Source organism: Diadema antillarum, unplaced genomic scaffold, assembly GCF_040938485.1.
Source record: "Diadema antillarum isolate AM-2024a unplaced genomic scaffold, OU_Dant_1.0 seq00001769_RagTag, whole genome shotgun sequence".
NCBI classification, from domain to species: domain Eukaryota; kingdom Metazoa; phylum Echinodermata; class Echinoidea; order Diadematoida; family Diadematidae; genus Diadema; species Diadema antillarum.
Window position 1 is genome coordinate 127133 of NW_027272450.1, and position 27386 is coordinate 154518.

Below are 27386 nucleotides of genomic sequence, written 5' to 3' on the forward strand. Positions count from 1 at the left end.
CCGTTGAGGACGGGCTGATTTTGTTACAACACGCATTTCCCATGCATAGACACTTGCCCGAGTATATACTCGGGACACGTCCTCAACGGGTTAACCCCATTACCCACCTATATTAATGGAATATAGAGAATATAATATAATACATAGTTATTGTGTGTTCATGTTCTTGCTACTTTTTCTGTGAGGTCCTATTATAGATAAAGAGTTATTACATCACACAATGCAATTTAGTAGTTGGATTGCAGGCGCTTTGTATGCATTGGTCATTGCTATGATTATATCGGGCTCGCCTCGGACAAGCTTTCTATAGTCGTCGTAATGTCGGACGCCTTTCCAACATAACATTATAGTCAAAAGGGATATTATTTTACGTGAATGTGCTTGATATGTTGATCAGTTCTCATGAAGAAAGACCTTGAACATTATCAGTGAAAGTTTCAAAGAAAGAAAGAAAGAAAAAACTAGAAATATCACTGAAGGTGATTAATACCCCCGCCCCGTGACGACAGTCTTACCCAAGGAAATTACAGCACTTGGTGAAAACATGCATTGAAGACAGTATATGACATGACATAACACACACTGAGATAACTTATTTCAAAAACAGAATACATGCAATAACAGAGGTTAATGTGTATTGGTAGCCTGCTACGCAAGATTTTTCCAAGATTTACTTCAATAATTTGATGTCACGATGGAAGTAGTTCAATCTGCAAGGGTTTTTCCAGATTTATTGCTATTAAAATGTTGTCACCATTGCAACACAGTTTCTGACACGTCGAAAAATATGCGTTGCACTTCTTCGCTCCAAGACCAATGTGTGTGCCACATTTCATGAGCTTCAGTTGAATACAGAGGAAGTAGTTCAATCCGCAAGATCTTTCCTTGATCTTCTGCCATTTAAATGCCGTTACCATGGCAACGCAGCTTCCGACACGTCCGAAAAATATGTCTTGCACATCTTCCCACCAAGACTATTGTGTGTGCCACATTTCATAAGCTTTTGTCAAAAACTGAGGAAGTAGTTCAATCCACAAGATCTTTCCTTGATCTTCCGCCATTAATATGCCGTTACCATGGCAACGCAGCTTCCGACACGTCCAAAAAATATGTCTTCCACATCTTCCCACCAAGACCAATGTGTGTGCCACATTTCATGAGCTTCAGTCGAATACAGAGGAAGTAGTTCAATCCACAAGATCTTTCCTTGATCTTCTGCCATTTATATGCCGTTACCATGGCAACACAGCTTCCGACACGTCCGAAAAATATGTCTTCCACATCTTCCCACCAAGATCAAGGTGTGTGCCACATTTCATAAGCTTTGGTCAAAAAACTGAGGAAGTAGTTAAATCCGCAAGATCTTTCCTTGATCTTCTGCCATTAATATGCCGTTACCATGGCAACGTACTTTCGGGTACTGTCGAAAAATGCGTCTTGCACACCTACAACCAAAGGCACACATCTGTACCAAGTTTCATGGAAATTGGGCAAAAACTGAGGAAGTAGTTTGCAACACAAAATTTTCCATAAATTTTGGCTCATAATATGTGAGCTGTTACCATGGCAACATACATTTTGTCACTGTCAAGAAATGTGTCATGCTGACCTATATCCTAAGACAAACATTCAATATGAATTCCATGAGAATTGGAAGAACACTGATGAAGCAGTTTTGCCATGAAGCATTTTGCCCTATATTTTACCAATAATATGCCGTTACCATGGCCACGCACTTTTTGCCACTGCGGAAATATGTGCCTTGCACATTAACATATTCAGATGAACATCTGTACCTAATTTCATACAAATTGATCAAAAACTGTGGGAGGAATTCGCGACGCAAGATTTGTACCCATTTTTGCCCATAATATGCCGTTACCATGGCAACGTACTTTTGGGTACTGTCAAAAAATACGTCTTGCACATCTACAACCCAAGGCACACATCTGTGCCAAGTTTTATGGGAATCGGTTGAAAACTGAGGAAGTAGTTCGCGACGCAAGATTTGCAACGGACCGACCGCCCGACCGACCGCCCGACCGACCGCCCGACCGACCGCCCGACCGACCGCCCGACCGACCGCCCGACCGACCGCCCGCCCGACCACCCGACCGACCGCCCGACCGACCGCCCGACCGTCCGCTGATTCCTATATACCCCCTTCAAACTTCGTTTGGCGGGGATATAATGAATAAAATAAACGAAGGAAGGAAGGAAGGAAGAAAAAAGGCATCCAGCAGGACAAACAATCCAAATTCAATATGTTGTGAAATTTCATCAAGATTTCATGTGGCGCCCTCTCTTGATAGAACTCTACAACAGTTTTGAACGTCACGAATGTACCCACAAAAAAAAAAGTGTAAAAGAAAAAAGAGAGAGAATATTATCAAAATGCGTTTTCTAGGCAATTCAAGTTTACTTAATTCCTTCAGAAGACATCAAGAATGAGGTTAGCTACTTTATGACTTCCAATAACAACCCGTTAGGAAATGAATTACAGTTGTAGGCCCTATTATGTTTACCGAAGAATATACGTAGAGCACAACTCTCTGCGTGTATGAGTGTATTTCCTTTCTCTTCTTTCTCTCCCCCCCCCCCTCCCGCATTCTGGATTGTTTTGCTATTCTGAACTGTTTTATCGTTGACCTAAACTCTTAAATTCACTATAGGTCCCGCAGAAACATGAATTGGCGGCACCGATGAACAATTTCTTTTCATTTAAGGAAGCCTACCAGCATCAACAACAACTGCTACGCCTTTGTTAAAGTAAGTAAAAATCCGTCTCTTGCCAAAAACACTGAGATTGAAGTTGATCGATGAAAAAGCATTGTCCTACATCATCATTGGATTAAAGAAAAGTAGATTAGCTAAGTAAAATGATGTGGTGGTCAAAGGTATCCTATACTTTAACATAAAAACATAAACGGGCAATTCATCTCTCCTTACATCCTAGCTCACGCAGTATTTGTGGTTCACTTTGAAGGGGAATCTACTCCTTGAACAGAGTTTATGACAGAGGAGGCCTGCTCTAAAGCAGAGAGAATATTGAAAGTTTTATCTGATCAAGGAAAATACAGAAATTACTTCTGAAGTTTCGCATGTTTTTACCCAGCATGAACAAGAACATCCTACCACTTAAGTGTTTGCTTTATTATTTATTTCGTTCACAGTACGTGATAAGAAATTAGTTGCAGTCGTGATAGTATAGGCTCTATCATAATGCAAAGTAGACACAATTCTCCTGTTGGTTGTTCATAGAACCTCCCACCCCGTCTTTTGTTTGGTTGTTGTAGCACAATAACAACCCGTCCCCTTTAAAGGTTATCATTAATTGCTGTTAACGAATATCATTGAAACTCTATACCAGCTTAACTATGATAGATGCAAAGGATATGCTACCTAGTTCGTTACAATGATTAGATAATTGAGACTACTAACGATTTGTAAGTAAGCTGATTAGGTGATGACTTGGTCAAGTTATCAAATATGTGCATTATGCGATTGTAGATCCTATCACTATTCCCTGAAACGAGTAAATTTGCAATCTTGTAATTTATTGTCCTACTACGATGAAACTGTCAGCATCTCTGTTTGAGTAATCATAGGCCTGCTATAGTTTATATTCAAGTTCAGTCACCAACGCTAATTCAGTCACTGAGTTTCGATATACCTAGCACTGCACCTTTGATCCCAATTGGTTTGCAACCAAAGAGGTTCTCTACCTCTTTGTTTGTAACGCATCCGCGCGCGTATCCCATCTACAACTCTTTCCTGGTACATGGTGCGGCAGCTAGCTGCCGTTGGGGATTCCCCTACAATCCTTTTGCCAAACGTCACGTATTCATTCTTGCATAATTTTACTCGGTAGGTTCATTCTTAGCTTTTGCTATTGCTCTGTCTGTTTGTTGTTGTTGTTGTTGTTTTAAAGTTGTGATGGGAGTACAGATCACCTTAAATGATCAATCCATAGAAATTACTGACTGATTAATACTTGTAAAAACTAGTAAGAATTTTTGTGTTACATATTGTTTCATTTTACATCATGAAATCCCATTGTCAATTATCTAACCATTTACGATCACTACTTCCTTCGACACTTAGTAGATAGGCAACACCAACGATTACACGGGGACCTTCCCTATTTTAACTCGTCTGAAAAGACACTGCTAATGGTAAGTGTAGTGAAGTAAAAATGTTCAAAAGTATTAACACTTTATAAAATATGATAACGTTGGGTGGTTAGGGTTTGTAGAGGATCTCATCGAATGAAAACAGATTACTTTGGTGGTCTTTCTGGAACGCAGCATAAAACTCAATATATGGGACTAACACAACCAGAATGAACCCGCTGTCCACATTCGAATCAATGTCTGAAATGAGCCTGGGCTCCGGCCTTCTGCCTGCTGCCCAACCTGCCAGTCGGGTAGCAGCTTTTACTAGCCGCATGCCGCATTTGTTACATGCCAAACAACAATCACTGCTTACACTATTGTTAATTTTGAATCATCAATCATGATTTTATAAAGAGGATTGTACACGAAATTCAGACAATAAATGACAACGGCAACGGAAACTAAATCTAAAAATTACCATGGCTCCATGCTTTTCAAAAGCATTCATGAATAGATATTGAATTAATAGGGAAACTGAAGTCTAGTGAAGGCCCATCCAGCCCAGTCATGAAGTTTAAAACCTATAAAGTCTAACTAGGCTCAGCTCAGACAAGAGTAGAGAACTTAAAACTACTTAAAATGTAACCGTGGAGTCATTTAGTGATTTACGGTACTCATTGTTTTGCAGACAGATATTTTGTCAAATAGAGTCTAGCTCTAGACCACAACTAGGATCTAGTCTAGATAGCAAATCTAAACCCTGTCCCAAGTCTAAATTCATCTTCAAATGATAAGAGAACTGCCTATTTTGGCAGCCTGGGTGGGGAAGTAGATTTAAAATAGCCATTGAATAGGCATGAAAAAGAATTGGTTCTGGATCTGTTAAGTGTTACTCTAAGTCTGAAAAGCTCGGGTTGAGCATCACTCAGAACGTGACTGAATGGAGTGCCGCTTAGTCCAAATGCAAATGCTTTTGTAGAGCTGTTTTGAAAACATTTGTGCTTACTATTGATGTAAGCTCTTCAGGCAATTTGTTCCACTCATGTGCCATTTGGGGAAAATATGAGAATAAATGAGGTTGAGAGTTCGATCGTGGAATCACCAGTTGTTTAGGTTTACAGCTCCTAGTTCTTATCCGGTTGTTTATAAAAGAGTTCTGGAAACTCAAAAAAGTATTAATATCATTGACATGGTCATGAATGATTTTGTGGAACATGAGCAGGCTCTTGTATTGTCTTCTGTGCTGGAGGAGGGATAGCTTGAGATTCCTTAGCATGGTAGAAACGGAACTGTGACTATGATTATGTGAGCTGCTCGACGTTGAACGGCCTCAATCTTATCGATGTTTTTCTTTGTGTGGGGGAACCATGCAGAACTGCAGTATGGTACTCCACGTGGGGTCGAACCAAGCTCTTATAGGCTTGGGTTTTTACATGAGTTGGGGCATTGCTGAGATTTCTTTGGATAAACCCATTACTGTTTAACACTGTTGGCCTTTGCCGAGACTGTATCTACAATTTGTATGTGACTGTTCCACTTCATATCTGACGAGAGGGTGACTCCTAGGTATTTATGCTGATTTGTTTCTCTAAGGGTGTGACCCGAGAGTTTACCAGGTATAGCGTTGGAGGACAGGTGACCGTTTCCTTGAAAACTGCATGACGTTACACTTCTCTGGCTTAAAGTTGAATGGAAAAAAAAAATGCCTGCAGAACTGGACACTACAGTAGTTGTAGTGGACTGGGTACAAGGTTTTTTGAGCTAGCAAAATAGTCTGAACGATGCCTTCTGTGCTTTATTTTGATGGTGAAGCTCACCCTCGTTTTGTCTAACCAGGGGATGTATACAATGTAGATAGTAAGTCTACTACCGGTACTCATTGACCACCTATTTTTAGATTGACCACCCTAGCGCAATGGCTTTCTCACGTATAAAATCAAAAGTACGCGTGGGACGGGGCGCAATACGCTTGAACATTCAAACATGAATACAAATCAAGAGAAGTTTGGGGGAGACAGGTAAATAAGCTGAGGAAACGGAAGGAAAAAGAATTGAAGAAAATCCTCATTTGACATTAGTACGTAATACACATATTTCATTGTTGACACATATTTGCCCATTCACTTGATTTACATGCTTTTCAACGGGAAAACGGGCAGTCAGTTAAAATGATGAGCTTCCACCGGTGTAGTATAGTAAAAAGTGTCAATTGCGTTTGTCGTTGATAATTCCGCGCATATGGTACAAGTCAACAATCTGAGCCTGGGATATGAATCTGCAGTATTTTCTGCCTCAAGTGGAAACTGAGGGATACTGTATTAAAAACGAGGAATTTTCGCGTGCATTTTAATTTCGCGAATTTTGCAACGCCAAGATTCGTGAAATTAAAATGCACGCGAAAGTTTTTGTCTACACTACATGCATTGAATGCCAGTGGCAGTTTGCGAAAATTTCATGCCGCAAAAAAGGCCGTCGGCTCCAATTCGCGAAAAATTCATGCCGCGAATATATCATGTTTTACAGTACTTTCTAAGATACAAGGTATTTAATAAAAAAGTGGTCGATGAGTAGTAGGACCAACTATACAAAGTTTGTATTTCTAAAGACTAAATTTGACTGAAGATGGACTTGTATTATGGATGATTAATGCCTCTGTGCATGTGCCAGGCCACTCGTACCATACCACCTGTTGTGTAGTTATACTTCAGCTAAGGAGGATTTTCCAATCTTCCGTGGGCAGTGATAGCCAGCTACATAGCTTGAGTGCAATTTGACTCATGAGTTGAACTTACAGCTAAGGCATCCTTGTGATACAGCCCCCTGAGTAGGGTAATGTGCCACCATACACAACTTTCATTGCAATTAGTCCAGACCATGTTCATATCAGCAGTAATGAACAAAGTAAGATCAGAAGAGCAGAATATCAGAAGTTTCAAGAAAGTTGGCAATGAAGAAATAACTTTTGTTGTAAAGCTGAATAGAGTTTTAATGATGTATCTTTATCAAATAGTAATTAGTCACAACTATGCCCACATACAATTGAGAGAGCTGAAGATGTCATCACCCTACAACTCTTTCACTTGTTTATATTGGTACAATGTATATGGAATAAATGATAACAAAATTATGTTTCTTGTCAATGAATTCATAATTGCTGCAACCTCATTTGCCCTAAATATTATTGTTACTTGGTTGTTATTTATACACAAACACACCAATTTGATGAGGAAGACACGTCTTGTTATTGACTTTCTGTTAAATTAGAAAATAGTTAAGATTTGTGTGCAGTTCTTCTCAGCCACTTTGAATATCGATGTGACTAATATCAGTTTATTCATGGAAACATTTGAAATCCATTCCATGATTATCTTATGATAGGTCTTATTTGTAAGTGAAACCTTCACCATTCTCTTCATCTCATGTTATGCAAATTAATATAAGCCAACATAAAGATGATGTGAAATTGCATCATGAAAAAACAAACAAAGACAAAACTGAATGATAAAATTACATCCAGCAGTGATTACATCAATTGTGCAACAGTGCTACTGTCAATGGTGGACTGTGCAGAGCACTAATAATAATAATAATTCACAACATTTATATAGCTCGTTATTACATAAAATGTCTCTAAGCACTATGGGAAAAAGAAAACAATAGAAAGGGAAGAAGAGGAAAGAAAAGAGAGAAAGAAGAAGAAGGTACAGTTTCAGAAACGGTATAAGACATGAGACACAGTCATAATACTACTCAATAAACAAATACGTTTTTAACATGGTTTTAAATTTGTCTATTGAGTCTGTTTGTTTCAAGCATTTAGGTAAACTGTTCCAGAGTCGAGGTGATACTGACTAAAAAGCTCTAGAACCATAAGATTATGTATTGACAGGAGGAGGTATTAAAAGTGATTTGTTGTTAGACCGCAAGTTCCGGGAGGGTAGGTATTTAGTTATCAACTGTTGAAGATAAACCGGTGCAATATTTCGCAAACATTTAAAAGTTAACAAAAGAATCTTGAAGTTAATTTGTTCACGGATTCTTGACATGATGCAGTTCTCTCAGTAGTGGGGTAACCGACTCACGTGAAAGACGTTTAGCAATAAGCCTGGCAACTGTATTTTGAACTCTCTGCAGTTTGTTGATTTGCACATCAGGCAGACTATACAAGAGACTGTTGAATGCGAGACATAACCAGTGCCTGAGCGGGTCTCTGGGTTGTCTTTTTCGTCAGAAATTGGCGGATGCTGCCAATTTTATGTAGGGCAAATGAGGCTGATCTGCACACATTGTTCACATGAGTCTTCAAAGACAGATTGTGATCAAATATGACACCCAAGTTCCTTGCATCTGTGCAGCATTGTATAGTAGTATCATCTTAAGAAATCATACTAATCGGGCTTGAAATCCTGTGCCTGCTTGTGAAATGTATGCATTCTGTTTTGCTTTCATTTAGCTTCAAACCATATTGTATTGACCAACTCTTGATATCTGAGACACATGCACTGAGTCTTTGTATAGCAGTAGACTGATGCTGCTTCTTGAAGACAAGGTAAATTTGAGTATCATCTGGATAGGTCATACACCTTATGTCATGGTGCTTGATGACATCCTTTAATGGAGATGAGAAGAGTGTAAACCAATCAGCATTACCAATAAATGAATTGTTATTCTTCCTTTGTTCAGGGAAGTGCTTCCCCCGTACAGGACACCACTTTTTGGCTCCACTTGCCCCTCAGAATGAGAGAAAGTACTTTTTATGGGATTCATCTTATTCCAAATTTATCTAAAAACTTAGATTATAAAACTATGTGAGAAATGTCAAATCTTGTTTTACATTCAGTTTAGATGAAGCTGCTGTGTTGGGCTTGCTGTTTTGTTGCTCACTATGAAATATGCTGGTGACAATACTTTTGTAGTTAGCAAACCCGATTTATCTGGCATAGGGTAATAGGACCTGTCGTTACATTAGTGATATGATAAGGAGGGTTATCTTGCATATTGACGCAATTACATTTTCTGTATGTTAATTCATACGAGTCACTGTTTGCCTCGCACTTGGCTTGTGGTCATAGAACTGCCAGAAAATTAAAGCTGCTACCGTAAATTTTATGTATCATGTTGTTGCAATGGCAGTCAATGTTGCACAAGTGAGGTCTATGTGAACTGATGGAATTTCTTCCATCATCAAACGCTGATGCTAAGATCACTTGGAACTTTCATATACACATACCAGGGGCGGATCCAGGGAGGACCGCAACCGGCGCACGCCCCTTCCCCCCTTTATTTTTTTGTTGAAACAAAAGAAATAAAAAAGAAAAAATGGGGGGAGGGGTGCGTGCGCCCCCCTTTAATTTTGTAAACGCGCCCCCTCTTTACGAAATTCCTGGATCCGCCCCTGCATGCAGTGTATATATGTATAGGGTTATTGACGTACAGAATACCAGAACTTTAATTTGCAGGCATGTGAGGAACATTTGCTGTATTTCCATTATGGAAAATCAAGTAATTAATATGTAAGTTTGTAGTCATTTTCTTGTGTTGTAGTTTGCCATATGTACAATATGCATGAGATTATTTGCTTAAATGTTTTTTTTAATGAATTTATAAGTGCCAGAACTTCAACATCTGATACTTTCATGGTCCACTTGTGTGATGGCCCATATTTGTCATAAGATATGAATGCAATGCATTAAAAATATCCTGAACTTCACTGTTTTCGTCAATTTTTTTTTTTCAATACACATTTACTGAAAGAGGTCTTTACCTTTTGGTAAGATGATGAAACCTAAATGGAGAATTTATACTGAAGAGAAGAGATATTGTTGCATTGAGAATTGCTGGTGGTTTGTAACTTGACTCTCATCTTTTGCCTCTGTCTTCTTTGTCAAACAGGTACTTTATAAGAGAGCTCGTGGACTGGAATTATAATGTGCAGGCAGTCTACTTGACCGCGGACGTGCAGTGTCCATCAAGCTGGGGTGAGACATTGTGGGGAATGAAGACCAAAGTGCTTTGGAACGGACCAGGAATCAAGATCTGACCTACGGCTGCATCATGGCAAGGCCTGTGTCGAGACAGCTGTCAGGCGTATTCTACATGTTGAATTGTGATTTACATAAGGAAGTACTTCAAGATTTTTCAACGTCCCACTCGCGTAAGGTGGCTGGACCTGCTGTCACTTGGAGAGAATTCCCAAAGGGGACACTACTGGAGAGAGTTTTGGAGGCACCACTCTATGGGCGCATAGTTAAAGATGGCACATATATCATGCGTTCACTCGACGACGAAAATGGCGAATTCGCATGCTCGTCATCTTATGTGTCCCCTCTCAGTAGAAAGGAAATGAACTTGCTTCAAGCCTTGAGCAAGAGACAAGAACGCTATGAGATCTACTGGTATTTCAAGGACTTGCTGAGATTCGCCCAAACGGTTCAAATTGGTACACAGGTCTTTGTCAAGTTGAAAATCCAAAATATGCCTGAAGATGTTGCTGGTACCGTGAGATATGTAGGGGAACTGCCTGATCAGCAAGGAATTCAATTTGGAGTTGAACTAGAGGTACATTTTACAATCTAATGTTATGAGAAGATTTTATGATTGTTGAACGAAATTAACCAGATCTGAAAAGATATTTTATTAACTCAACTGTGTAAAAAACATTTTAAAAATGAATGTAAATCATCTTCTGCTGTTTTTCACAGAGGGCCCTAAATGGAGAGGCCCATGAGGACTGAAGCATTGCTGATAAAGACATCTACAACAATATTTACAACAATATAAAGAAGAAAAAAAGAGAATTCCACAGAGGTGTTCTTTTAATGAAAAGTACACTTTCCTTTGACTTGTTACTGACATATGTTAAGGATGTTAAGGGTAGTGTTATTCCCTCTGCTTCCTGAAAAAAGGTATAAAGTCAAGTGCTCTTTCACTGTGAGTGTGCTAGAAAAGTAAAAATGAATTTTATATTTTATAATTTCTCTATATTTGTGTGCATATCATTGTACATACGTGATGTCACAAACTGTAGTAGTCTTCTCATCAAGCGATGGCAGCACCAGAACTTTGAAAATTCATAACTTTTTCAACAGATGGTCTGATTTTCCTCTAACTTTGCTGATGTGTTTGACTACATGGTAATATTGCCGCATTCACATACATCTTGAATATTTAGTTTCATTCTCCTTGAGGTTGATGACATACCTTCATGGGGTGCAACAGAGAGATTGCATCATAGTCAAATTTATTAATAAAGCTCAGATGAGTGCTCAGCATCGGTGGGCCATTATTTTTTCCCCTTTTAACAGCACCTTTTATTGTTTTTTTCCCCAACTTCAAGGAATGCAGAGGTTATGGCACAACGGATGGTGTTTTTAGGCACCAAAGACTCTTCCATTGCGACCAGGACTGCGGCGTGTTTGTCAAGATGAACAGGCTGAGGCAGCGCTACAATCCACCCAAACCTGAGAAGAGAGAAGCCCCGCCCAGTCCAGCGGGAATATACATAGGGCAGAGGGTGTCAATATTCATAGAAGAACAAGACCAGAGACAAGGAGAGGTCATATACTATGGAAAGCCAAAGACTGCCAATGAAGAATATGTTGGCATACACCTGGTAAGAATATGCTGATAGGTCTAGTAGATGTGGTGTTTGGGATTGATATACATAGCATTTACATTATTTCTTCTTTTTTTTTCTTTCTTTTTTCTTTTAGTGATATCTACCTGGAATTTATTCTGTGAGGTTGTTGACTGTGCAATGAATGCACTTTGATTTAGCTAAGCGTTTCTGTAAGGTAGGAAAGCACATGTAGTAATTCTGTGTGTCTTTATAGATAGTCAACACAAATTCAGGGGTTTGTTCAATTTGTATTGCATTTAAATTGTTGAAACTAGTTTGCAAAGTATATGATTATTTTCAAACATATTTAACTTTTTTTAAGGGGTCTAAAAACAGTGTTGCTTATATAATTTTTGGGGCTGATGGACCAATAGAAATTATATAGCATTTCACGCGACGTGAAGCTAACATGGATCGTATAGAAGCAGACAAATTTGTTGTGTGTTTGTTATGTGTAATCCTTTTTTATATTTTGACTCTGTAGATGATAAAAACAGACAAATTTCACCTTACCCTGTCGAATGCGAAAAATTACTAACACAAAAATGTCCACTTTTACTATTCTCCGTTCAGCTAATGATGCGTGCATGGCTGATGCTGTGATTCTCGCCAAATTCATTTGCAACACACTCTTGTTATAAGAGAACCTGAATGGTGAATTCCAATCCGACCTCTCCTATCCGGCCTCCCTTTATCTGGATCTCTCTATTATGCGGATGTGATCTTGACATGATTTTTTAAAATTTTTTTAATCTAATGATTACCTTACAGGAAATAGCGGGATTTCAAACTCCCCAAATTCCTACTGAAACTCAAAGTAATTACATAGTATTCCAAACGTAATTATATATAATTATATATGTATTCACATCTAATTTTCATATAAATATCATGCATCCACACATTCACTACCCCCCAAATCATTGTGTTGTGTACGCTGTGGTCCTGCAATAGGTTACTTGTAGGCCTATAACTGCAGTTGGAGAGGCAGCTGCTTGTATTAAACATAGAGCCTCCCATATCCGGCCAAATCGCTTATCCGGATGAGAGTCGATCCTGACATGTCCGGATAGGAGAGGTCAGACAGTACAGTGACACTTGTCATGAGGTAAAGCTTTTGAGTCCCATACTCTCCATTCCTCCTCCTCCAATCACTGTTCATGTCATGACTGATGTCACCCCTCTGGAAAAATTCTCCATACTACCAGGATTCAGCCTGCAAAGAACGTGAAAGAAACAACGGCGTGTACAAGAACAAGGAGAGGCTGTTTACTCCACGAGACGTCGCTCGCACCGTTCTGGTACCTGCATTCAGTGTCTTTCCTACTGGCTGTTTAGAGGATCATACAGGTGATGGCTGTCATTTTTTTTTTGCACGACACTGAACATACCAAAGAACTGGATATTGCCAACTACATATCCGCAGTCAATCAATATTTTCAATATATTGAAACTTCAGTCGGGGACGTGTTAGTGTTCCTAATATGGTTTGAAATTCAAAACAATCTATGCCTCTGAGTTGAAGAGTTTTGTGAATGTTTTGTAATTTGGCTGTCTACATGCATATAGGATAAACTCTCAAGAAGTTTTTCAGAAGGCCAATGCCATCTACAACCACTGAAAAATCTAGAATCAATCTTTTGGGAAAAAATTGATGTGATATCTTGAGATGTGTTCATAAACACTTAAAATATTCAGGTGTTTTGTTCAAATTTTGTTGAAAATTGTGAGTCATATGTCATATGTATTAACAGTATTAAGTGCTGGTACCTTTTCAGTCAAAACTACACCAAAGTTTTATACTCTTCTTGAGTGTAAATTTCATGCAACCTAATTAATGAATCTACGATTAGCTCTCTTTTTGACCCTCCCCCCCCCCCCCCCACCCTACTTCTGCATCTTGGCAGATGGTCAAAAGATTCACCTATTCTGGCATATACCAGGCACCCGATATTCTCACAATGTTCAGTGTTCAGTTTTCGATGTTGCATACTATATCAATCTACTTTGAGGAGACTTCCCCTCCTCGAAAAAAAAAGAAGAAACAAATATAAAAATAAAGAGAGAGAGGGAGAGAGAGAGAGAAGGAAACGAAAAATAAAATAGAGAAACTGTTTGCTTTGCGATACTCTGCGTAGCCATGTAGATGGTTAGATTGTTAAATGCAACGTATGTTTGACTTATCTTTTTTAGTTCCAGGTGCAGAGTTAGAGGACAGCTTTGAGGACCTGTCGGATTACGATATCGGCGACTATGTCACCATATTCACCCAGGAGGGGGAGAAAGAGGGCGTGGTACTCTGGAAGGGTGTCCCAATGGAGGGCCGAGAGCCATATGTAGGAATCGAATTGGTGAGTGACAGGAGCAGAAATCCTAGCTGGATCAACAGCAGTGTGAGTTATCACACTGCATCCCTAGCGACTCTCGACTAACCAGTGGCTGGACTTCCATAAAAGCTGTTATTTTTCATGAGGGTTTAATTTTCACAAATTTCATGAATCACTATTGGGGCTGAATCAAACAACATGCATCAATGTCACTACCTGATCTTGATCACATAATATTCACGGACGGGCATTAGTGCCGCTATGATGGTTTTGGTGTCAAATCGTAAAAACAACATCTTGCATAAAATGTTTGTGACCTCTGTTGTCATGAAAATATCTGTACGTGAAAATAACAGAAGCAAGGAATAGTATGTGTATTCAGGTGTTTGTTTGTTTGTTTTTTTATTTAGTACTAAGTATTTTGTATTGTTGTCCCTGCCGAACGAGTTCGAGCAGGGGACTATGAAACGGGCGCCGTACGTGTGTGTGTCCGTGTGTCCGTGTGTGTGTCCGTGTGTGATCAAAATGTTCAATTTGCTACTTCTCTGTCATTTATGAGCCAATTTTGATTCTGTTTGCTTTATATGATAGCACTACATAGGAGCTTTGAAACTTCTACACAGAATTTCAGTTGTGACCTTTGACCTTGACCTTTGACCTATATTGTACATTTTGCTACAAAATGCTACTCCTTCGCCATTTCTAACCTGATTTCGATTCCGTTTGCTTTTGATGGCACTAGGTGAGGGCTTCAAAACTTCTACACAGAATTTTGACCTTTGACTTCTTTGACCTTTGACCTTGATTTTTGACCTATATTGTACATTTTGCTACAAAATGCTACTCCTTCGCCATTTCTAACCCGATTTCGATTCCGTTTGCTTTATGTGATGGCACTAGGTGAGGGCTTCAAAACTTTCACGCAGAATTTTGACCTTTGACTTCTTTGACCTTTGACCTTGATTTTTGACCTACATGTACATGTATATTGTACATTTTGCTACAAAATGCTACTCCTTCGCCATTTCTAACCCGATTTCGATTCCGTTTGCTTTATGTGATGGCACTAGGTGAGGGCTTCAAAACTTCTACACAGAATTTTGACCTTTGACTTCTTTGACCTTTGACCTTAATTTTTGACCTACATTTTGTTGTACATTGGCTACAAAATGCTACTCCTTCGCCATTTCTAACCCAATTTCGATTCCGTTTGCTTTATGTGATGGCACTAGGTGACGGCTTCAAAACTTCTACACAGAATTTTGACCTTTGACTTCTTCGACCTTTGACCTTGATTTTTTACCTATATTGTACATTTTGCTACAAAATGCTACTTCCGGCGGGGACATATATTATGCACTGCGTAATTTCTACTTTTCCATGTTTTGTTTTGTTTTTCCAGGGGCACAGTGGATGTCATACTATTTTCTTTAATTTACTGAAACACGAATAATGTGTTAGGTGCTTGGCTTGTGTGTGCAAGTGTAATGGATGTATCACATTGACTTGTCAAGGGTTTTAGCCAGTAGCAAAACTATGCAATGCAGGAGTTAACTATGGGAATTAGACTAAACCCATTCTCCTGCACCTCATGAATTAAACAATTCCATAGTTCCCCTCTGCACAAAGTTCCTACTGGAGCACTCGGGCCTACTGTAAAACGTGATATATTAGCGGCATGAAATTTTCGCAAATTGGAGCCAACGGCCTTTTTCGTGCCATGAAATTTTGGCGAATTGCCACTGGCATTCAATGCATATAGTGTAGACAAGAACTTTCGCATGCATTTTAATATCGTGAATCTTGGCGCTCGCAAAATTAAAATGCATGCAAACATTCCTCGTTGTACAGTATGCATCATTTGACTGTTGACTGTCTTCTGATATGCTAGATAAATCATTTTTTAGCTATGGGTACCACCTGTAGTTAAATGGCCGCATAACTTCAAGGCATGACTTCGAAGGAAAGCGGTAGTTCTTTCTACGTCTCTAACACCTCCCTGCTACAAGATTGTATGTGTACTGCTTGTACAATTGTATAACACCATTGCTTTTTGCACTTGTTTTATGTTTTCAGCCTATTTAGCAAGTGAATTGATATCTGCAAAAGTGATGACACACTAAATGTTGCCTCTTGGCTAACAAACACAATGTGTATATATCTCTTAAAGGGGAAATCTTTTAACATTGAATCTTGAAATGGAAAATGCTTATTTCTGACATTCCATCGCTGTGGTTCTCAATCTCGAATCAAATCACCTCCAAAAGTTGATTTACGAGTTTTGATGCATATAATGTTATACTTGAGAAATACCTTGGTGCATACGGAAGATGCACACTGCTTTAATGTCTATACCCTGCCATGTGCAGTACTGCCCTATTAATGTGCCCCCAACTGTGTATTGTATGTATGGGAACAATGCTCTATACATTGTTTGAGTTTGACTCTGAATTTATTTTATGTTACCATCACATTCTTCTGTGAGTCCATGTAGTTATAATCCTATAAAAACAGAAATGTTAACTTATTAAACATAGAAAAGGAAACAAAGAAAGAGCAACAGCAATGCATACTAAATTATGTAGCAGAACCCCTCCCCCCCCCCAAAAAAAAACCCAAACAATTATAGATTAAAGTTCCTGAATACAACCAGAAGATAGTATAAAATGATTAAGTGATCTTATAATTCAATGCAGAAGATTTCTACATTTTCTGTTTACCTTGTTTATGATGATGGAGAGAGAAACATTGTCTTACATTGTCCTTTACATTGCACATAAACACTTGTTTTTTGTTTCTGTCAATATGGGATGTGCAGAGCAAGCAGTGTGAGCAGTTCAGTGACGGGACTTACAGAGGCAACAGATTGTTTTTCCCTAAAAACCCTGACAGAACGATCTTGGTTCCAGCCTCTTCAGTTGTCAAGGCTCTCACACCAGGTAGGGATGGAAGTGTGATGTTAAGATGGCATTTAGATTTAAAGGGATGGTAAAGTTTTGGTTGAGATGGGACCTCAGGTTTCCAACTTTTGTGTATGTGTGTAAGATAGTAAGAAACCTCTTAAAATATTAAAGAGCATATGAGGAATTCAGTAAGTTTATTATACCCCCGCCAAACGAAGTTTGAAGGGGGTATATAGGAATCAGCGGACGGTCGGTCGGGCGGTCGGTCGGGCGGTCGGGCGGTCGGTCGGGCGGTCGGTCGGGCGGTCGGGCGGTCGGTCGGGCGGTCGGTCCGTTGCAAATCTTGCGTCGCGAACTACTTCCTCAGTTTTCAACCGATTCCCATAAAACTTGGCACAGATGTGTGCCTTCGGTTGTAGATGTGCAAGACGTATTTTTTGACAGTACCCAAAAGTACGTTGCCATGGTAACGGCATATTATGGGCAAAAATGGGTACAAATCTTGCGTCGCGAACTCCTCCCACAGTTTTTGATCAATTTTTATGAAATTAGGTACAGATGTTCATCTGAATATGTTAATGTGCAAGACACATATTTCCGCAGTGGCAAAAAGTGCGTTGCCATGGTAACGGCATGTTATTGGTAAAATATAGGGCAAAATGCTTCATGGCAAAACTGCTTCATCAGTGTTCTTCCAATTCTCATGGAATTCATATTGAATGTTTGTCTTAGGATATAGGTCAGCATGACACATTTCTTGACAGTGACAAAAAGTATGTTGCCATGGTAACAGCTCACATATTATGAGCCAAAATGATGGAAAATTTTGTGTTGCAAACTACTTCCTCAGTTTTTGCCCAATTTCCATGAAACTTGGTACAAATGTGTGCCTTTGGTTGTAGATGTGCAAGACGCATTTTTCGACAGTACCCGAAAGTACGTTGCCATGGTAACGGCATATTAATGGCAGAAGATCAAGGAAAGATCTTGCGGATTTAACTACTTCCTCAGTTTTTTGACCAAAGCTTATGAAATGTTGTTTTGACCAAAGCTTATGAAATGTTGTTTGGCGGGGGTATAACCAGTCGCTGTAGCGACATTTCTAGTTTGATTAAAATTGATTTTGAAATGGGTGAGATATCCAAACAAATTGATACTAATAAAAGGTGGGAACCACCTTTTATTAGGATTGCTTTGTTTTCCTTTGTTCTTGGATATCTTGGCCACTTCAAAACCAATTTTCCTCAAATGAACTATTAATTCCTTTTCAAATTGTGTGCTCTTTTAACATTTCATAAAGTGGTTTCTAAGTATCTCACAAAAAAAGTTAAAAACTGAATCCTCATCTCAACCAATACTACACAGTTGTATATCATCCCTTCAACATCGGTGTAGACAGAGAATCTCGTCAACTGCAAAGTGCCCTCAAGCTAACATGGAAATATGGACAAATTCTCCAGAAATATGTTGCAACTGCCACTACAAAAAATGCTGTAAAGTTTGATGCAGTCAACACACGGCTCCTACAACAAAGAGAAGAGCTGCGAGGGTACATAATACAAATTTGCTGTGATAAGCAGTGAATACAATGGACATTTGAGAGAATGTTGCCAAGAATTCTGCCTAAAAAGATAAAACCAACAAATCTCATTGTGACTCAGGGTAAAGCATAACACAGAGAAGAATACAGTGTATCAGTACACTTACAACAGGAATGCTAGCATGTTTTCAAAATATGGCCAAGTCAAGTGCTGCCTACACCTGTTGTAGATGCTCGCATTCTGTCTGTTTTTCCTCCTGTGATGTGGGGCATCATTGAAGCACTCATGGTGAAAAGGGTCAAAGATCACAGTCTAAGGTCATTATTAAAGGACAAGTTCACCTTCATACACATGTGGATTGAGTGAAGGCAACAATGTTAGTAGAACACATCAGTGAAAGTTTGGGGAAAATCCGACAATCCGTTCAAAAGTTATGAATTTTTAAAATATCTGTACAATCACTGCTGGAGGAGAAGACTACTACAGTGTATGATGTCACATGCGTACAACGATATAACGAAAATAAAAAGAGAATTTCACAAAACTTGACTTTTTGAATAAAGTGCACATTTCCTCGACTTGTTACTGACTTATGTTAGGGGTAATATTATTCCCCCTGACTTCTGAAAGAGAGAAGTCAAGGGTTCTTTTATTATGTGAGAAAAGTGAGAATATCTTGAATTTTCTTTATACTTTCTTTATATAGTTGTACTCATATGACATCACAAGCTATAGTAGTCTTCTCATCCAGTCGTGACTGAGCAGAAACTTCAAAAATTCATAACTTTTGAACGGATTGTCCGATTTTCCTCAAACTCTCATTGATGTGTTCTACTAATATTGCTGCATTCACTCAACCCTCATGTCTATGAAGGTGAACTTGTCCTTTAAGTTCTGCTGGTATTTGTAAAGGGATGGCCATTTACCTGAATGAACGAGGAATGTTCCATGGCGCTAAGTGAAATATTTCAAACAAAGACACATATTAAATGTATACTGTATGACCTTGAAACATCCGTGGCGTGAAACTTGTGCAAAGTGGAGTTGACAGCCTTTTTTCATGGCATGAAACATTTGCAAATTGCCACTGACATTGAATGCATTGTGTAAACAAAAACTATAAATCTAATTTTTGTGAATCTTGGCTTACAAAATTCACAAATGTTTCATGCATGCAAAAATTTCTTGTCATACAGTATATATATGTGTAAATATTCTGCCTATTCCTTTTTTTTTTTTTTTTCGTCTCCCGTTCAAGACACAGTCAAAGATTCTCTGGAGCCCCATCCAGAGAACTTGTACAAAGTGGTGAGAGTTTCGGAGAAACCCAGTGCGCCTCGGCAAATACCCCGCCCACCTCCAGACAAGGTACCTGTCCAGACTCTGCACTCTTGGAGCAGAGACCATAGCGATGAGCTCAAACCTGGCTTTGTCACGCCAATAAGTGAGCCACAGAGACCAGCGAGTGGTCTACCAAGTGAGTATGAATCGGGGGAAACCTCATCTATGTTTTTTTGTGTGTGTGTGTGTCACTTGTTCAGTGTTTGATGTGATGATACCAACTGGAAAATTCTTTGGAAATCCTGTTTGGAAAATTTCTGCCATTCTGTTTTGTGTGATTTTACTGTACTTGTATATGGTGTTGAAAAGCACATCTGATGAATGGTTTCTGGCTATTGCATGATATGCATGATGCAGAAATGTGCACCTGTGTCCTTTAGTTCAGCTGAAATGTTTACTTATCTATCTATTTCTTTGTCTATCAAAAATCAGTGTATTCATCTCTATATCTATCATCTGTCTATTTATTTTGATATTTATTTATTTAATTATTTATTGATTCATCTATCTATTTATCTATCTATCTATCCATCCATCCATCCATCCATCTATCTATCTATCTAGTATCTATCTATCTAACTATCTATCTATCTATCTATCTATCTATCTATCTATTTATCTGTCTGTCAATTAATCTAACTATCTGTAGATCACTATATTTCTATCTATATGTGTATAAATCTTTGTCATCATTTGTATCAGTAGGTATTGTCACATGTAGTATTGATTGAGATGATTTAAATCTATCAAACTCTTTTGATGGTAAAAGCTGAAAATTCTCCTCCTTCTACCCCCCCCCCCCCCCCCAACAATCATTATCCATCTATCCTGGATGTACACTGACTGGTCATATGTTTCTGTTTCCAAGTTTTCCCCCTCTCTTTGCAAGATTCTATGAATGAGAAAGAGGCGAGGTAGTTTGAATGTGAGCAATTGCGTTAGAACACATTATAAAATGGGTTCAAGAATGTAGCCAATAGGAAGCGCTGAAATGAGTCACGTGTGCTTTGGTTATTCTAGTCCCATTGCACTGCGTGTTAAATCCTATTGCCGATCGTCTGTGCGCACGGCGGCTCCTTTGAATTGCATGCATACGCGCTGTCAATCCTGTAAACAACTTCTAGTTCGGGCTGCCGGCCGGCCGGCCTTTCTTCCCTTGTGCATAACATGTGTGGCGTACATATACTCTTATACGTACAGTACAGTGCAGTAGACCAAGCGTTGTGGGACCGGACGCGTACATGGAGTCACTTTGAAGGGCAAATCCAACGATTTAGCAGGTTAATTCTCATGCCGTTTTCAAAGTATGTTGTCTAGTAGGCCTATATGAGGAGTCTATATCAAGTCTTTAAGGTAAAGGGTGCATATTCTATGTAAAATAAGTAAGTTTTCATGCGGGAACTTAAGTGTCCGGAAACCCAACCCCCCATGTTGTACTTATATGTGCGGGATTTCCGAGTGCGACGTGCGTAAATGTGTTTGGGACGAACATCTTCGGACGTCTTGACCCACAAAGGTACGTGAAAAACGCTGAAAAATGCTGTTAGTTTTCGAATTTTCGACCCATTTTATAAAACAAATGATGCACAGGATTATTTTGTGGCGTGTGCATGTTTCACAATTGTAAATACCCTCGAGTGCGCTATACGCCTCCACTAACGCACTCTATCCTGTGCATCATTTGTATAATGAATCATGCATGTTCACATATTGTAAATGATTTATGCCTGATTTGTTAGGCTGAAAAAAATCAGAACCAAAGTCATTAAGTATAAACACAAAAGCTGTAGAGTAATGACAGAGTAAAGAATTCCTGAAAAAGGGGGGGGGGGGGGACTCTGCATTGTGTTTACTAGCCCTTTCTAATTTTGCAGCTTTTGTTTTAGTTTTTGTTTGATTTTGTTTTTATATATGCATTCGAACTTTAGTTTGGGCATGAAGTCAGTTTTTGCATGTAGAGTGTGTGTCTGTTTGTTTGTAAGTGTTGTGCTATTTTTGTTATTCAATTTGAAAAAGTAGATACCGCTGCAAAGAAATCTGGTAGAAAGAGCAAAGTGAGTGCAAAGGAGCCTCCTTTCATCACCAAAGGATCTGCTCACAGAGAGAATGATGTGAGCAAGGCGGGAGCGCCCAAGGAATTCCTTGAAGTTCACCGCCTCAAATTGCAGGACAAAAAACTGACAGCCGGCAAACGGACTAAGAGTGATCCAGAGACCAGTCAGAGTGGGATTTGGACCACGCCCAAATTTCTCAGCCTCGGCAGATCCAAGGGCAGAAATTAGCGGAGGACCCCTCGCTTGGGAGAGAGGTTGAAAAGGATGACAAAAAGCATGGTGGCAAGAGGCACCCATTGAGGCGTGCTGATGCCTCAGCCTCAGATGACTGTGAGTCTTACACAATGTAACTTTGATACCGTTCCCTTTTTAAACACCCTGCCAATTCAACAGGGAGGAGAACAACATTTTTTGAAGAACCCTTCAAGGGTACCACAGGGCAAGGTCTTTGCTTTTGCTAATTTGGCAGATCAACCACTCATAAATATATACAGTATATCACAACAATTTCCATCTCAAAATTGCTTCTAATTCCACAGAAGGACCACATTTTGTGCATTTTTTAAAAAGATTTTTGGAGGGGGGGGGGGGGAGGCGTTGATGCTCTGTACTGATACACCACTCAATGCCATGGATGGGACATAGAGTGATACCCTGCTTGCATGCAGTTGCAACCACCTCTCATGTGATACTGTAAAATTTAGTTTCTTGAAACTTAGAACTTTCGTATGCTATATCCAATTTCACAGAAAATTGTAGACTTCTTTTCTTTTTTTTTAATCGATCAGAGCTAACTTGGGCGTGGGTGTGAAATTGTGTTGCATGGCCTCATTTCACTTTTAGATTTGTCCCCTAGCCCAACTAGGGTTGCAACTCTGTACTGCGATTCTTGCCAACAATGCCACAATGGCTTTCTTCTTTCCAAAATGTGTGTACATCACAATGATTGTGCATTGAAAATTACCCCCCCCCCCCCCCCATCACATTCTGTCATATGAGAAATTTAAAAACCAGGAGGAACAGCATTGTTTCAATCGTTACAATTGACGCGACAATGCTACAAATGAGTTTGCTTGAGGCAGAGGGTGACCTCTTGCGGTGGTCTGCACACTTGAACACCTGAGTTCGGAATCTGCAGAATTGCCCAGCATGTCGAAATGAGACAGCATACGTCATCATAGTCACAAAAAAAAAAAGATAAGAATAGTTTCTTGGGTATCACCCAGGCATGCTTGTTTTCAGGGTTTTTGTTTCCTCTAATACAGTAGCTTGAGGACTGGTTACTATTCATCAGAGTATCACCTCATTTTTGAATGCAAATTTTGATTTTGATTAAGTTCATAGAGTAGTTGAATATTTGCGAATCTGATATGTCATGCATATAATGTATATTCCTCAAATAGTATGTCAACATGGATGCTGAATACACACATTTCCATCACTATTTATGTAACATGATCTAAATAAGCATTATTAAAAAAAAAAAAAAAAAACAAGCCCAAACAAACATTGGTATGGAGTGCTTACTGAATATGCATGAGAATGAGAAGCCCCATATGTTTATTTGTGGTACAGGTTGTTTCCTTGTTGATACAATGTCCAAAGCACTCAGCAGTTTTCATCTTACTTAATCTCTTATTCATTCCAGAATATACTTTCTCAAGTACCTAATTTTCTGTTTAATTCATAGATTTATATTTGTGCAGTTTGTGTTTCTTCTTGAATTTTTTTTTTTTTTTTTTTTTTTGTGATTGTGTGATTTTTGTGAACATTGTGCACTTTCCTTTTTTTTTTTCACATTCACTCTTTTAATTATTCCATGGTGGTCTCGGTTACCAGGCTGTGATCAGTGTGGTTAATGATGATCCAAACTGCGATTGTTTAAGGGCAATGCATGAAGAAAAGTTTCCACTTTGAAAAATATGAGCTACATGCCACAGATTTCTGTACTATTTTATGAATACTCTGCCTTCCTTGATGTTTTGCGCAATAATTCTGCAACGCATGAAGGCATTGTCATGCAGTTTCCTGACATTTTTTTGTCCATGTCTCAAACAATTTTTGAGACCAAATTAGCAACTGTCGCATGTACTGTTACAAAGCCACGCCCATTTTCATGGGTTCTGCATGTCAACCCAAAAGAGGCAAAATTTGCGATTTTGTGTACAATATTTGTACATTTCCTTTGGAAAACAGTGTTCTGTCATGAAACTCATTAAAACTTGACTATTTTTATCATTAATCACTTTGATAAATTACTTTTCTGCCAATTGAGGTAGAAATGGTCAGTGACAATTTCCAGTGAAAAACAAAGAAAAATACAAGTTGAAATTAAAGAAATACAAAACAAATTTCAAAAACAAGAAAATGCAAAGTGAATTCAATGCTTGTAGTGCTTAACAGGCTTAAATATAAATTTGGTCTTAATTTGTATATTAGTAATTATCAAAATTAGAAATGGATAATTTCATGAAATCTTAAGAAAAAATCTTGTTGATTACAATGTAGGTGTTGTGTGTGCCAAATTTCTTCGTAGTTATTCCACTGATGGCTGAGATAGGAGGGGGGGGGGGGGGGGGGGGGGAGCTGGGTATGGAATCCGTACCCCTCCGGACTTAGCATAGCCAATAAAGCCTGGCCTGATTAGGGTCAAACAAGAATTTAAAAAAAAAAAAAATCCCTCAGAAATTTGCCGAGGCGGAGTCGATATGATAAATATTCTTCTGGAATGATTGAATTTCAGTTTTGTTATACATAGAGATGTGTTGATGTACATATTAATTTATGTGAGATTTATGATATTTTTATGCCTCTGCCACGAAGTGGTGCCGGAGGCATTATGTTTTCGGGTTGTCCGTCTGTCCTTCCGTCCGTCCGTAATTAATTTTGTGGACAGCGTAACTTAAAAACCTTTTATGATATCCTAATGAAACTTGGCATGTATGTGTATTAGGGGGTGAAGTTGTGCCTATCAACTTTTGGGTGCACATGCTCAAGGTCAAAGGTCAAAAGGTCAAGGTCAAATATGTAAAATTTCACTATTTCCACCATATCTATGCAATGCCTGAAGATATTTTCTTGAAACTTAGTGTATACATGTATTACCCAATTTAGATTCTATGGTGAAAGTTTGGGGTCATGAGGTCAAAGGTCAAAGGTCAAAAGGTCAAGTAAAACTATTAAAACTTCACTTTTTTCTCCGTACCTTGGAAATTGTTCAAGGTATCTTCATGGAACATAGTAGATATACATGTACTGACTGGCAGTGATTATCTAGAGAATTTAGGGTTCTTGGAGTCAAAGGTCAAGGGTCAAAGGTCAAAGGCAACACTTCAAAATTTTACTATTTCCTTCATATTTATGCAATGTCAGCAGGATTATTTTTTTTACACTTGGTGTATGCATATATAACCTAATAGAGATTCTCTGGAAAGTTTCTTTTTTTTCTTTTTTGCCTCAAAGGTCAAAAGGTCAAAGATCAAGTGAAAGTGCTGAACTAGCTTTTTCCTCCATATCTTGGAAGTGGCTCAAGTTATCTTGAAACTTACTACATATTTATCCATGTTCTGCCTGACAGTGATTATCGTATGAATCTTAGGGTCAAAGGCCAGATGAAAATGGTAACAATTTACCATTCAATACAGAAATTGCACTTTTTCTCCCTATCTTGAAAATTACTCAATGCATAAACTTATGAATGGGTCAAAGTCAAATTAAAGTCCTTAAATCCCCAAATACATGCTCTCCTATTCATCCAATTAAACCTAGGTCAAGCAAGGTGAACATTCAACACATTTGTGACAAACGTCATTTTAACATTTTGCCAATTTTGTGAAAATGTAATTACACATTGTCCACATGTACTAGAGACCTATTAGGAGAATCATGCATTATGGCGGAGGCATACCAGTCGCCATAACGACATTTCTAGTTAGCTGTCTGTAATAGGGAGAGTCTAGAATATATCAGCTAGGCTAACAGTGCTTGCTATGAGCTCATGTGATTGCTTGTTTGCTTGTTTCTTTGTTTTTCCGAAGGATATTGAAGTTTTATGTCAAACACGTGAGTACAGACCTACCAGACACAATACATATGAAATAAATGAAATAATTTGTCATCATATTTTGTGTTTTAAGCAGCAAAAAATGAAAAAGAAAAAAAAATAGAGAATAAGAAGCAAACTCCTGACTGTATCGTTTGTGTCTTTGAATTGTCCCAGACACTCTGGATAATGATGTCCTACGTACTGTTGCTGCGCACGTGGCCCCTATCTGGAAGAAATTTGCCAAGGATCTCAAACTCACCGACAGTGAGGTGAAGAGCATTTCTCTCCTCCATGTCAGGGACAAGGACTGCACAATGGACATGCTGCATAGGTGGCGGGAACAGATGGCATGCTCGCGGGACAAGCTGCGGCCACTGATCCTGGCGTGCCGCAAAGCGGAGTTGGATGGCCTTGCAAACGAGATCGAGCAGGGTGAGGATGGAGGCAGTGGTTTGCCACGGAGGATACAAATGTAGGAGTCAGCACTTATTTGTCACCAAAGGAGTGCATCTATAGTAATGCAGCATTTCAAGACCAGCAAATTGCAACAAATGTCAAACTAGAAAAACACTCAGAGAGCACAGACCTCTGCTAAGCAGCTAATTTCCACCCATATAATACACATGCTAAAAATCTCTCATTGATAAAGAATCCTTTCTAGTGTCTCTACCTTAGCATCTTGCTGCACCTCAAGTGCGGGCTCAGTGCATGCATGCGCACCTCAAACATGCACTTCTTGAATTCGTTAATTTGTTGTTGGCCCCATTTCCCAATGATAAAAAATCTTTTAAAAAACATCCTGGATTCAACGATGAGCTGGATCACTACCAAAATGTAATTGTTCCTGATGTCATTATCAATTTTTCCTTTATTTTCATAACCTCCTTGGCAGGAGTCACAAAGTGATAACCTTTCCAACATCATTATGTTATAATTGTGGTGTTGTGTAGGAACCATTGAGGACCTGCAAGAGAACTTATGCTTACCTATAGGAGAATCTGAGAAAACAGATGGGTGAACCTATGAATGACTATACAAAAATTTATGAGAACCTGTGGAAGGAGAACAATAGGAATAACCTGTGAGACTGTGACAGTGAGAACCTATAGAGTACAAGTGAGAGCCTATGAATTAATCTGTAAGAACATATGATATAACCTGTGAGACTTGAGAACCCAGAGAGTTCCAATGAAAATAGTGTAGGAATTAGCCTGTAAGAACCTATGATGGAACCTTTGAGAACAAATAGAGTTTCAGTGAGAACCTGTGAAATAGCTTCTAAGAACCTGCAATATTATAGAGTTTCTGTGAGAACTTGTGAATCACTGTAAGAACCTATAAGGGTTTCAGTGAGATCCTGTGAATTAGCCTGTAAGAACCTATAAGAGTTCCAATGAGAACCTTGCAGGAATTAGCCTGTATGAACCTATGATGGAACCTTT

At 38.9% G+C, this 27386-nt stretch overlaps 1 long non-coding RNA gene across 1 annotated transcript; it reads left to right on the top strand.

Moving 5' to 3' along the window:
• Nucleotides 1-4111: 4111 nt before the first annotated feature.
• Nucleotides 4112-11685, top strand: LOC139712176 (uncharacterized). The gene is made up of 3 exons (XR_011709557.1): nt 4112-4175; nt 10008-10673; nt 11452-11685. It is a non-coding gene; the product is annotated as an uncharacterized lncRNA (long non-coding RNA).
• Nucleotides 11686-27386: the final 15701 nt, after the last annotated feature.